Source organism: Physeter macrocephalus, chromosome 10 (assembly GCF_002837175.3).
Source record: "Physeter macrocephalus isolate SW-GA chromosome 10, ASM283717v5, whole genome shotgun sequence".
Taxonomy (NCBI): Eukaryota; Metazoa; Chordata; class Mammalia; order Artiodactyla; family Physeteridae; genus Physeter; species Physeter macrocephalus.
Window position 1 is genome coordinate 50,479,676 of NC_041223.1, and position 14,578 is coordinate 50,494,253.

At 42.5% G+C, this 14,578-nt stretch overlaps 1 non-coding gene across 1 annotated transcript; it reads right to left on the reverse strand.

The window, feature by feature from the left end:
* Positions 1-884: 884 nt before the first annotated feature.
* Positions 885-991, reverse strand: LOC112062103 (U6 spliceosomal RNA). The gene has a single exon (XR_002890558.1). It is a non-coding gene; the product is annotated as a U6 spliceosomal RNA (small nuclear RNA).
* Positions 992-14,578: the final 13,587 nt, after the last annotated feature.

The window sequence follows — 14,578 nt, forward strand, 5'->3', positions numbered from 1 at the left end:
TTACATTTTAACAAACACAACAGTGAGATCCAAAGGAGACAAAGCAGAAAAACTGACATACTTAATATTATCTTGAAATGGCTTAAAGTAGTTCGCTTGCTGAAAAAACAGAGACTGCAAAAAGGAGGAAACAGAGAAGTCTGCCAAGATGCCCCCTTGAAGATTTTCAGCCCATGGGGAAGGAACTAAACCCCTTAAACAAAGGTAAAGAACCGAAGAGTAACATCTGAACTCTCCACATCTCGCCAGCACCCAGCTCACATGGGTTTTAGAACTGGCTGATCAAGTCACTCACTGATTGAACTGGTGAATAAAATAGCAACACTTCTCATAAGCATTTAACAACATTTCATGCACGTGACAAACCCCATTCAGGTCCCAATAGTTTATGGATGATTCTTGCCCATTACTATACATCTCAAACCCTCTATTTTGAAAAATATGTCAAATTGATTATATATTAATTATGCACATAAATGATCTTATATACACTAATAATAAAGGATTAGGAATAAGCTGAATTACCTGGTGCTTTTCAAAAAATGTACAGTTTTATCTCTACTTCCCTAATATTTTCCTTCCAGCTTCTGCTGTATTTAACTCTTAATTTCCTGAAGATTAAAACCCCCTTTCTCCTTAACTTATTTTTATCCTCAAACCTCAGAGGAAATGATTGTACAGAAAGGTCACACCTGAGGCTGACGACTGAGACAGAATTGAAATTCATCACTTCTAGAGAGTAAGGAAAGGACCCCCGCCCCAATCCTCACAAGGTCCAAAGGGCAGCACAAAGGGCCAGTCAAGGCCCTGAATGGTCTACAAGGACTGCAGCAGTTTTGCCTTTGCACCTGTTACTGAATTACACCATCACCTGGGGAAGGAAAAAAAATAAGGAATGCTTCATGAATTTGCGTGTCATCCTTGTGCAGGGGCCATGCTAATCTTCTCTGTATTGTTCCAATTTTGGTATATGTGCTGCTGAAGCGAGCACTGCTTCTGTTTTTTATGTTTTGGGTTTTTTTGGCCGTGAGGCATGTGGGATCTTAGCTTCCTGACCAGGGATCGAACCTGCACCCCCTGCACTGGAAGGCAAAGTCTTAACCACTGGACCGCCAGGGAAGCCCCCCACAATGCCTTTTGAATTTTGACCTATGTACACACACACACACACACACACACACACACACACACACACTACATAGTATTAAAATATTGGAGGGGGGGAATGCTCAAAAAGCCTGAGTTAACCAAGTTCACATAACTTGCTAGGGTGAGACCTGAGCCTCAGATTTCCTTACTTCTATTTAAAGATTCTTTACAATGTGTCATGATTATTTTTTCATCTCTTTGAAGATGTTTACTGCTTTTGTGACTTCAGGGGTCTGAGATTTCTAGTTTTCATATTTTAAAAAGGCGAGTCCTCCAGACTTTGGGGCATGGGACACTTGTGGGAGATCAACATTAACGTAGTTTTTCTCCAATGATCAGTGCAAGACATAGTATACAGAGACAGTTATTTATATCATGCAAATTGGGAAAGACTTGGAAACCATCCCATCCAAAATACCTCTCTACTAGTCTGTTCAAAGACCTGAAAGAAATCCTACTACTGTAAACCTCTTAAGAGAAATGCAAATATTTCTAAGAGAGGTACTCTCACACTCTGAACAACTATTATTAACTCCTGAAAAAATGAATTTATTAGGTTCCTACTTCCAGGTCAGATTCCAAGAGCAAGCTCCTAGAGGAATGGGACTAAGGATAGTAAATTTCGGTAAAAAACAGAGTTTTAAGACTCGGTTTTATCATCTGTAAAATGAGTGGGCTGGACCAGTGTCTCCTCAGATTTTCTTCCTAAATACCTGCTCCGCTAAGTATCTTATTTTGTTTGTTCCATGGAAAAACTGGGATGTGTGAAAAGGGGAGAGGGGATTGTTTTTCTTACTTGTCAAATGAGGAAACTGAGGCTCGAAAGAGTTGGGTCTCTTGTCCAAGATCATCAGCCAAGGAGCCTGTTTGACATGATCACTTAATTCCGGGTTCAGTGACCTTTCCATTGCATCATATTTGTTTCTTCATCTTTTGAGCCCCTACTACAGTGTACGGTGCTGGGATACAAAATTGAAAAGATGAGGCTCCTGCCCTCTTGGGGTCTGGCAGCCATTGGAGAAGATAAGTACCTAGCCACATTGTCAGCTCCATGCTGGAGAGAGAGAGAGATGGGAGGATGGAGAGCTGGGAGTGGGGCTCAGCAAAGGCTTCACAGGAGAGGCACATCGCTGAAGCTGAACTAGGAAGGATGAGCAGGTGTTTGGTATAAAAAAAGGGAGAGCCAGTGCTCTCAGGAGAAAAGACTTCACCTTAAAGTGGGACGCAAGGTGCAGTGAGTTGTCTGCAGCAGATTGTCAGAGAGACTTTGGGGCAGAGGGGCCTTTCAACCTCTTTTGGATAACATCATTTGTCATTCCCTTGTTCAGGTCTGTGCCAGATCGTTGGGGTCATAGGCTCCTTCTAACTGGCTCCTCTGCCATCCCTATGTGGTCCTTTATTTAAGGGGCTGTATTATGAAAGAAGATGAAAAGTGACAGACAAATAACTGACCATACCATAACTTCTTCAGTTGTTTTATACTTAGTTTTACTTCCCAGATTATGGAGTAGGGGATTGGAATCCCTCTTGAAGTTTTCACAAGACTCAGTAACACACTGAGGTTACAAGAGAAAGACAAAGACAAAATTTTTATCATTGATTAAAAGAAGAAATCCATCAAGGCTACTGCCTGGGCCAGCTGGAGTCGTGGGTGAGGGCTCCTGGAACAGGGACAGGTTGCTACCAGACGGCTTTGAGACACCGCATTGTGCAAGCCTCCCCTTAACATCCCAGAAATGCACTTCGGAAGTAGAACTAGGAAGTCTCTCTCTTCCCTTCCTCACGTTTGCTCCTCAATTTTTGACCACTTGGGTCAGTATCACTCTGACATACATCTGTCTCTGACATGTCAGTGGTTCTCATTTAGCTCACTTACAGACCTGTAAACACAAACAGAAACACACACACACACACCCACACACACCCACACACCCACACCCCTCTTGTACCTCTCTCCTGAAGTGGGTGAAATCCATCTTCTGCTACACTCTTTACATTTCTAACACAGATACAATACTCAGGGCTCCTAGCCAAAACTCTAATTCATTTCATGTTCTTAAAAGAGAGAGGTTATTCCAAATCTTTTGCCCATTTTACAAATTCCCTCTTGTTTGCTTGTTTTCTTTTACGGTAAGGGGGGAACACTGCATTCACCTGAGTCTTTCTTAACACATTGCATTTGTTTATAAATCAATCCTTTTAAAGCTGCTCCAGGTAGATCCCTTGGTGGGTGTGCAAGTGAAATGCACCAGAGAAAGACTGTGCTGCCTAGGATAAGAGAAAATTGCATAGTTCCCGAAAGAGAGTGGGGAGGGAGGGTGAAGATGAAAAGAGGAAGGAGGAAAGAGAGGAGCCCGAGTGGCCAGGCCACCATCTTCCCAGTCAGCCAGGTTTGTGACCTCAGGGACTTCTCACCTCCTCACATTTATGTGCCCTCCCCAGGCAGCCAGTTGCCAAAGCCTGCCATTCTTCCTTCTCTGCCTTTTAAGTGGGACTCCCTTTCACTCTGTTCTTACTATCACATCTTTAACCAGGATCCTGAACACTGAGCTCGGAATATATCAGCCTCCCAGATGACCAATTTATCAGCTTCCCGGCTGACCTTCCTACCACCAACTTCTCTACGCTCTGTCACACCCCCATTATCAGACCAATCTTCCTAAAACATACTTTCTTCACCACATTGGACAAAGCCTTGGCGGCTCCCCACAGACCTTTAACTAAAGCTCGCTAGTTTTAGCCTAAAATTCAAGGCCCCATGCATGTGGCCCTAACTTATCCTTTTTGGCCTATCTTCATAGCATTAGCTATTAGTAAACACTTACCAAGGGCCAGGCACGCTGTTAAAAGCTTCTAAATGTTGTTTGTGTAGTTGGAATGTCTTTCCAGGAAAGGTGTGTGTCCCCCCGTTTGTGAGATCCTGTCGGGCGGCCATTGACGAGAGCTGAGCATGTGACACAGACCAGCCAATCAGAGCATTCTTCCACCCCAAGCCGCAGGCCAGCCAATCAGAGCATTCTACTCTCCCCCATCTCCAAGCCCAGCTTTAGGAAATTTGACTTGTAGGTACCGGAGAGAGTGGGTTTCTCTCTTCTTCTGGGGTTGAAATCTACACAGAAAAGCAGAGAGGAGAAGCGATGGAGAATGAGAGAGGGGGGAAACCTGATGACATTGTCCTTCTGGATCCCACCACACAGGCAGCTAGTTCTACGTCCGGCCTTTTACCATAATGAGTCAAAAAGTCCGTTCCTTACTTAAGCTTGTTTGAGTTAGGTTTGCTGTTATTTGCAAATGAAACGGTGACTAGAGCACTTTACAGGACTTAACTCATTAGACCTTTACCACGGCCCGGTGAAGTAGGACTGTCACTTTCAATCATTTTGATGAGGCAGTGACACCAGAGAGATGTGACTTTCCCGGTGTCTCGCAGCTTTTAATGCGGAGATATTTACAACCAGGAGTCCGACTACAGAGCTCTTACGGTGTGTTCTAAGGCCCTTCAGGAAGACATGCCCAGTATTTCCTGTGTGCCAGGCAGGAGGCTGAGTGCAACACACGCCTGCTCCCATCCCATCTGCTGATGTGCTGCACACTATGGCCTCACACAGGTCCTGACTTTTTACATCTGGATCTTTACTCAGGCTATTTTCTCCACCTGAGCATACTTATCCTTCAAATCTGAAATCAAATGTCAAATCCTTCTGGAGGCCTTTCCTCAAAGGCCTCACCCAGAAGAAATGACTTCCTCCTTTGAGTTTTAAAGACTTTGACTTGAACACGGGCCAAATGGGTGTCTTCCAGGGCTTACTGCACAGTAACTTGTGGGCATTTCTTATGGAGGTTGAGGGGACTGGTGGTTTGAAGACACCAGATTTCCGCTCCAGTCATTTCAACGGTAACTCTGCAAAACCCACACGTTTTGTAACAAGCAGTGCCAGTGTTGTGGTCATGAGTGGTAGCTTTAGAGTGTACAGGTCTGGGTTGGAACCTGGCTCTGTAACTCTCAAGCTTGGGCAACCTTAAACAGATTGCTTGTTCTCTGGGTGTTTCATTTTTCTTATCTGAGTATGGAGATGAGAACAGCATTGATTTAGAGAGCTGTGAGAAGGAAATGAGATAACCAACGTTAAGGTCTTAGCATAGTATCTGGCATATAGCATATATCTCTATCTATCTATCTATCTATCTAAAGTTTTTATGTAAGGGATCATATCTTCTACTCATGTTGCCTCCTCATACAGAGCAGACAAAAGTAAAACACGTATTTATTAAGTGAAGGACCAGTCTTACAAATATCCACTCCCTTAAACCTTCTCCCAGGCTTCTACAGCAAATGACCAATTACAGCTGCTTGAGGAAATGAAAGAGAGTTGGAGCAGCAGGGTAGAGGTTGGGGGGAAGGAAGAGGGAAGATGGGGGTCAGGAAATAAAAGCCCCTTTCAGGGAAGAGTATTGGGACTTCCCTGGTGGTCCAGTGGTTAAGACTCACCTGCCAATGCAGAGGGTGTGGGTTCGATCCCTGGTCAGGAAGCTAAGATCCCACGTGCCTTGTGGCCAAAAAAGCAAAACAAAACAGAAGCAATATTGTAACAAATTCAATAAAGACTTTAAAAATGGTCCACATCAAAAAAAAAAAAAAATCTGCAGCTTCCCTGGTGGCGCAGTGGTTGAGAGTCCGCCTGCCGATGCAGGGGACACGGGTTCGTGCCCCGGTCCGGGAAGATCCCACGTGCCGCAGAGCGGCTGGGCCCGTGAGCCATGGCCGCTGAGCCTGCGCGTCCGGAGCCTGTGCTCCGCAACGGGAGGGGCCACAGCAGGGAGAGGCCCGCGTACCGCAAAAAAAAAAAAAAAAAAAAAATCTTAAAAAAAAAAAAAGAGTATCATAAGAGCAGCGAAGGTAATCAAAAACCAGAATTATTTTTGTTCCTTAGACCACCCCTTCCTTCATCCCTTATTTGTCTTCTCTCAGTGGACATCAGGTGAGATAGCCAATGACATAGGCTCCATTATCTTTTGGAATTGTGCAGCATTACCAGTTCAATCCTCCTCCTATAAGTGGGCATGAGGCAGTCGTGCTGCAGTGGTGGCAGCAGCTGCACCTGCAGTTGCAGCAGCTTGGTGACTTCAGGGCTGCAACTATGATGGTGTGACCTTGAAACAAATATTCAAGCTGTGGCCCCTGACCCCTCCTCCAGCCCTTCCAACAATATTGAAACCATATAATCCCTTTTATTGTATCCTTCTCTTCTTGAAATACCTAGAGAGGTTTCTGTTTCCAGCACTAACTTCTGCTTAATACATATAATATATTTAAAACAATCATATTAAAATTAGTTTTAAAATGTTAGTCAATTTAAAGTTTATTTTAAAATATATTTATAAAATTATGATATATAGATATGGAAATTATCATGAAGATGATCACCAATGGCTGGATACTAAAATTGAGGAGACACTGATCTCGTTTAACACTTATAACCAAGTTGGCACTATTATTACCTACAAGAGAAAACTTTGAGAGGTTAAATGACTTGCCCAGGATCACACAGGTACTAAGTGATTGTTCTGACTCCACCTTTTTTAAACTGGAGAAAGGACTTGGAACTTCATTCAATTGTCATCAAGGATCAGACATCAAGCAGCACCTGAGCTGTGTCCTGAAGAGTTAATTGATTTAGCCAGTAAGTTGGGGAGGTGGGGAGGGATTTCTAGGCTGAAAGAACAGCACGAGCAAAGGGATGGTGGTGTGAATGAACATCCCTCATCACAGGATCCAATGGAACCTTACAATTCTGGAGAAGAGGGACATGACTGGAAGCGATGCTTGAGAGGTAAGCAGGGATCCATTCCTGGGAGGCCTTGGAGGCCATGCTGAGGAGATGAAATAATTCTGAAAGCCAGGGGGCCATGGAAGGATTTTACTGATGGCATGGTCTATTTACATGGGAATTTTAGAGAGGTCATTCTGGTAATCTGAGGCGTGATGGGTGGAGTTGTCCAGTAGAGAGCTGGGATAAGGGGCTAGAGCTATGGGAGAGCAATGGGCTGGGGGAGTCTGTAGGTAGGTGATGAGAACAGAAACCATCTATCTTTGCATGGTTGATGGTCCACATTGAACAAGACAGTCCACATTGGGATGAGGGCTGGGCTCTGGAGGCTGTGGGACCACAGGACATCAGAATATTTTCTCACATGCCAGGGACCCTAAGTCACCCAATCTAACAACTATTCTTAGATTTAGAAGGATGCACGAACACTGTTTTCTCTTAGGCCCCTTCCTTTATCCCCTCCCTATCTGCCCATGTCCCTTCCACCCACTGGCAGAAATACATCTGCACTGTATTTGTGTTAAAATGACCTCATTGTATTTCTAAGATGGAAAGTGTGCTGTTAGTGGGCTCCTCTTTAGGAGAACCCAAGACTTGTCTGAGTGGTGGGTAGTGTTTGAGCCAGGCTCTTTTAGTTTTCTTCCATTCATTTGTGGAGAAACTTAAGAAACTTCTTAAATTTTGTTTCATTATTCCCTATGTTTGGATTATGTCCATTCAATCATTCAACACATACTTACTGTATTCAGTCATTCAACACACCTGCTATATGTCAAAGTTCCTGCCCTCATGGAGATTATATTCTATAGTAGTGATACATATATGATATAGTAGTTATAGATATATATATATATATTAGGTTGAAGAAAAATAAAACAAGGTGGCATGGTAAGGGGCTAGAGAGTGATGAAGACTGATACTTGAGGAGGAGCAGAGAAATCTTCTCAGAAGAGGCAACATTTGAACAGTGACCTGACTGAAGTAAGGAAGCAGCCATATGGCTCTTGAGGAAAGAGGTCTCAGGTAGAGGAAATTGAACTCAGAAACAGAGACTAGATTTGTGGTTACCAGGGGCAGGGGGTGGGGGTAGGGGTAGGGAAAATGGGTGAAGCTGGTCAAAGGGTAAAACTACCAGTTATAAGATGAATAAATTATGGGGATCTAATGTACAGCATGATGAATACAGTTAACAATACTGTATTGTATACTTGAAAGTTGCTAAGAGAGTAGATCTTAAAAGTTTTCACCAAAAAACTATGTGAGGTGATGGATGTGTTTCCTAGCCTTACTACAGTAATAATTTTGCCATTTATACATATATCAAATCATCACATTGTACACCTTAAAATTACACAACGTTATATGTCAATTATATCTCAGTAAAGCAGGGAAAATAAAAGTTACAGGAAAGTTTCCAGACTGTGGCAGGCGGGGCGTGATTTTTTTTTTTTGCTGTTGTTGTTTTGTTTTTGGTTTTGTCCGTGCTTTGCGGCTTGTGGGATTTTAGTTCCCCAACCAGGAATCAAACCCAGGTCTTTGGCAGTGAGAGCGTGGAGTCCTAACCACTGGACCACTAGGGAATTCCCTGTTTGGTTTTATTGTTGTGGCTGTTTTATTTGGGACATAATCTTAAATTGAAAAATAAACAAAGTCAAAGTGGAAAAAAAAAAAGAAGTTTTGAGGTAGAGGGAATAGCAAGGGTAAAGTGCAGGGACTGGGGTGTGTTTGCTGTGTTAGAGGAATGAGCTAGGAGGCCAGGGTGGCTGGAGTGAAGAATGGTTGAGAAAGAGAGGTAGGAGATGAGTCAGAGAAGCAGCCAGGGTCATGGAAGGACTTTGATTTTATTCTAAGTGTGCTAGGAAGCTGCTGAGCAAAGGAGTGTCATGATCTGAATTATATATATATATATTTTTTCCCCATAGAAAGCAGAAAAATTATTTATTCCAAAAGACGGCAGAAATAAGAAATTCATCCTGAAAATATACTTTGGTATAATTCTGGTGAGACAGATTTTCCCTCTGAACATGTTCTCCTATTGACTGCCCCACTGGAGTCTTACTGTGTATAACAGTTTTCAAACACTTCACTCATTCTCATGTTGTGAGCAGGCAGGAGCCACCTTCAAATCCACAGGATCCAAGGAGATAGTAACATTATTTCTCAGAAGAACGGCACTTTCTATCTCGGAAGAGTACCTAAACATTTTGTGGAGGCAGCACAGTTTAGATTAAATAGGCACATCATTCATCAAAATGTAAAGAAGGAGGGCTTCCCTGGTGACGCAGTGGTTGAGAATCCGCTTGCCGATGCAGGGGACACAGGTTCGCGCCCCGGTCTGGGAAGATCCCACATGCTGCACAGCGGCTGGGCCCGTGAGCCGTGGCCGCTGAGCCTGCGCGTCCGGAGCCTGTGCTCCACAAAGGGGGAGGCCACAACAATGAGAGGCCCGCATACCGCAAAAAAATAAATAAATAAATAAATAAAATGTAAAGAAGGAGACAGGAAAAAATACTGCATTCTAGAATAAGATATTCAACTGTGGTGTGAATGTTTAAGGCAGCTGATGGCCAAAGTGGGCAAGTCAGGGAAGGTGGTCTGGGTATGGAGGTGCTTTTGCATCTAGAGGAGTTCTCTTCGTGACCTCAATGACTGAGCCCCGGTGAGCAGGTCTTCTTCCTCAAGGCTAATGATGTTTTAGGTACCTACCAGATGGTTTCATTTTTCAACTGTGGTCCAAAGAGAGGGTTAAGTTGGGCCAGAACTGCAATCAGCCAAAAGAGATAGCAGCAAACTGAACAGGTCACCAACATGGTGATGATAATGATGATAACTCCCCAGTTGGGACCCTTAGGGATGAACCAGGGCACCAAGAAGCCGAGGAAACCCTAGAACACACTCATCACGACGAGAAGCACTGTGAAGCCAATATACGCCATGGTTGCTGCGGGAGGTGTCAGCCCCTGCCCCGCCACCTCACTTTGATCCCATCCGGAAGTGTCAACTTGAATTATATTTTTCTGTTGCCTGCTGTGTGGGGCAAGTGAGGAAGCAAGGGGACCAGTTAGGAGGATGTTGCATAATCTAGCAAGGGATGATGGTTTGGATAAAGGGGTTAGCAGTGGGGGTGGAGGGAAGTGTTCAGAATCAAGCTCTATTATAAAGGCAGAGCAACTAGAATTTTCTGATGGAAAAGGATGTGGAGTCTGAAAATGGGAGAGGAGTAAAAGAAGACACCAAGGGTTTTGGCCTAAGCAACTGGGTGAAAGTGGTGCCATTTACTGTGGTGGGAAGTTCTGGAGAGAAGCAGGATTGAGGGTGGCCATGGTAAGTTTGAGGTGGCTTTTAGATAGGTGATGGAGACATGGAGAAGGTAGCGGTATTAACAAGTCTGGAGTGCTGGGGTGAGGTCAGCTTGGACATATAAATTTGGGAGTCATTAATGTAAGTTTTGAAAGCCATAGGACTAGATCATGGGTTGGTATGCTTTTTTCTGTTTGCCAGCAGAAGGGCAAACAGAAGGGCCAGATAGTAAATACTTTAGGCTTTGTGGGTCATACAGTCGGTCATAGCTACTTAAGTCTGCCACTGTAGTATGAAAGCAGCTGTAGGTAATCTATGAGTGAATGAGCATGACTATGTCCCAATAAAACTTTATTTGTAGAAGCAAGTGGCAGGCCAGTTTTGGCCCATGGACTGTAGTTTACCAACTCTTGGACTACATGATGCTACTAGGGAGAGGGTAAAAAGAGAAGAGAGAGCTCAGAGCCCTGGGGCACTCTAACATATAGAGAAAATTGGAAGAAAAGGAGGATCGAAGAGACTGAGATACAGAAAGTGGCAAAGTAAGAGGAAAATCAAGAGACTGGGCTGGCACAGAAGCAAAGGAAGATGTTTCAAGAAGGACAATATGATATTGTGGTGCCAGTAAACACTGTGAAAGATTTTGAAATGAGCGCCCCCCCCCCCACCGCCTGCCAAATAGAATGTCTGTCTAGTATACCCTTTAGGGTTATCTTCATCTCTCATTGTCTTTGAGCTATTTTATAACTTTTTAAGTTGTGGAAAACTGATCATAACCAATGATTCTTGTCCACAGAAATGAATTGCATCCTGTGGAATGCAACTGACTGCACTGGTGGAATGCAATTACCCTGTGGATAGACCAGTTCTGCATCTATTTGTAAATCTGTTCTAGCATTCCTTATTGCTTTAATACTTGGGCTTCATTGAATTCTTCTTTGAACTGATTGTAACATCTTATTAGTTCCCTCATTAATTAATGATTAAAAGAGGGGCTTCTCTGGTGGCTCAGTGGTTAAGAATCCGCCTGCCAATGCAGGAGACACAGGTTCAAGCCCTGGTCTGGGAAGATCCCACATGCCGCGGAGCAACTAAGCCCGTGCACCACAAATGCTGAGCCTGCGCTCCAGAGCCCACGAGCCACAACTACTGAAGCCCGCGCGCCTAGAGCCCATGCTTCGCAGCAAGAGAAGCCACCGCAACAAGAGTAGCCCCCGCTCGCCGCAACTAGAGAAAGCCCGCACACAGCAACAAAGACACAACGCAGCCAAAAATAAATAAAATAAATAAATTTTAAAAATAAAATCATTGACGTGTTCATTGTATGATTGTATGTGAGTCATGATTTTACCTTTTAAAATTATTTTTTAACGGTGGACATTGAGTAAAATAAGGGTTGAAAACTGACCATGGAATTTGGCAATATGGAGATCATGGTGACTTTGATAAGAGCTATTTTGGAGAAGTAGTTGTAAAAGATTGGAGCAGATGCGTAAAACTAAATGATAAAGACACGTGGGCACAGGAAAAAGTAAATAGACCAATGCAACAGATTTAGAGAGTCCAGAACAAACCCACATGTAAATAGAAACTTTATAGATGACAGAGGTGAAAATGCAGAGAAAAGGATGGAATATATTCAATAAATGGTGCTGGGACAACTTTTTACATGTATGGAAAAAACCAAAATTGGGGGCTTCCCTGGTGGCGCAGTGACTGAGACTCCGCCTGCCGATGCAGGGGGCGCGGGTTCGTGCCCCGGTTCGGGAGGGTCCCACGTGCCGCTGGGCCTGCGCCTCCGGAGCCAGTGCTCCGCGACGGGAGAGGCCGCGGCGGTGAGGGGCCTGCGTACCGCAAAAAAACCCCCAAAACACCAAAATTGGATCTTTACCTCAAATCAAATCATCTGTTCCAGTGGCTTTAAGACCTAAATAAGAAAAGCCAAAGGCTAAAACTTTTAATAGAAAATAGAATATTTTTGTGACCTCATGGAAAAACAAAAAATTTAAAACAAAATACAAAATCACAAATTATAAAGGAAAATATTTATGGATTTGACTTAATTAAAATAAAAAATACCACTTCTGATCATCAAAAAACACCATAAAGAGATTGAAAATACAATTATTCCTAATGCTTAACCGACAAAGGTATCTGGAATATGCAAAAAGCCCTTACAAATCAAAATAAATAAAAATAACCTAATAGAAAAATGTGCAAAAATATGAATAGGCAATTCTCAGGAAAGGAAAACCAAATGATCAATGAAGATATGAAAAGATGTACAACCTCAGTACTAATTAGGGAAATCCAGATTTAAACTCCAACATAACACCATTTCACATCTCTGAAACTGACTAATGTTTAAGGGTCTGATGAAACAAGTATTGTGACTAAGGTGTGGGGAACTTTTATAGCCTCCGGGTTGGAAGGCAAACTGGTATGACCACTTTGGAGAGCAATTCAGCAATATTTAATAGTTGATGTATGTGCCTTACAACACAGCAACTCCATTCCTAGGTATATACCTTAGAAAAACTCTAATATATGTACATAGGGACTCTTTATAGCAGTATTGCTGTAGTAAAAATCTGAATACAATCTGCATGTCCATCAATTAGAAAATGGTTAAGTAAATTGTGGTTTGTCGGAACAATGGAGTACTAAATAACAATGAAAAAGAAATGAACTAGAGCTACACATATTAATATGCATGAATTTCACAAACAAATATTCAGAGGAAAAATCAAGTTGCAGAATACATGCACATACCTAGATTTTAGTGATATATCTTACACATTTTTTGGTTAGATTTATCCCTAAATATTTATATTTTCAGTGCTATTAAAATGCTTTTTTAAATTTCAATTTCCAGTTGTTCATTGCTAGCATATAGACATACAATTAATTTGTTGTATATTTATCTTGTTATCATGCAACTTTGCCAAAGTTACTTATTCTAATAGGTTGTTTTGGTTTTTTTTTGTAAACTCCATCAGATTGTCTACATAGATTATCATATCATCTGTGAATACAGACAGTTTTACTTCTTTCTTTCCAATCTGGAGAACTTTTTCTTTTTCTCTTTTCTTGCCTGAACCCCCAGTACAATACAGTGGCAGTGAGAGTGGACATCCTTATTTTATTCCTGATCTTAGGGAGAAAGCGTTCAGTCTTTCAGACATTAAGTATGCTATTAGCTATGAGTTTTTTGTTGATGGCTTTTACCAGATAGAGGAAATTCCCTTCTGTGATATTGTGATATAATAAGAAATACATATTCCATCTTAATTCTCAGTTCCTGACACAGAGCTCCTAAAGCCCTTATAAGTTCCTGAGTGATAGGGGTGATAGGAGGATCTATTGTTATCATATTTGGTCTTAATTCCCAGTTCTTGACACAAGAGCTTCTAAGACCCTTAGAATCTCTAGAGTGATAAAGGTGTCTTTCTGGTATGGTAATAAGATGACAGGTGGCTGGAAGCCCCTAGGTAACTTAAAAATGGGGGCTTGTTTCTAGAAAGACCAAGACAGGCATTAGAGAGTTGGAACTTTCAGCCCTACTTTCTGACCTCCCAGGAAGGGAGAGGGGCTGGAGTGCAAGTTAATCACCAATGGCCAATGATTTAATCAACCATGCCTGTGCAATGTAACCTCCATTGAGACTGAGAGAGCTTCTGGGTTGGTGAACATATGGGGTGCTGGAAAGGTGGCGTGCCTTCCGTGCTCCTTCCTCCGTACCTCGCCCTATGTATCTCTCCATCTGGCTGTTCATCTGTAGCCTTTATAATACCTTTTATAATAAACAGGTAAATGTAAGTAAAGTGTTTTCCTGAATTCTATGAGCTGTTCTGGCAAATTATTGAACCTGAGGAGGGGGTAGTGGGAACCCTGATTTTTGTCAGTTTATCAGAATTACTGGAAGCCTCGGACTTGTGATTGGCATCTGAAATAGGGGACAGTATTGTGGGACTGAGCCCTCAACTTGTGGGATCTGATACTAACTCCAATAGTTAGTGTCAGATTTGAATTACATTTAGGTAACCCAGCTGGTATTTGGAGAGTTGGAGAACTGGTTGTTGGTATGAGCAAAAACCCACACATTTCATGTCAGAAGTGTTCTACGGGCAGAAACAGATCATAATACCTTCTATTCCTAGTTTGTTGAGTGTCTTTATTATGAAGGGATGTTAGGTTTTTTGTCAAATGCTTTTTTTTTTGCATCTATTGAGAATCATATGGTTTTTCTTTCTTAGTTTGTTAGTATAGTGAATTTTATTGATTGATTTTCAGACGTTAAA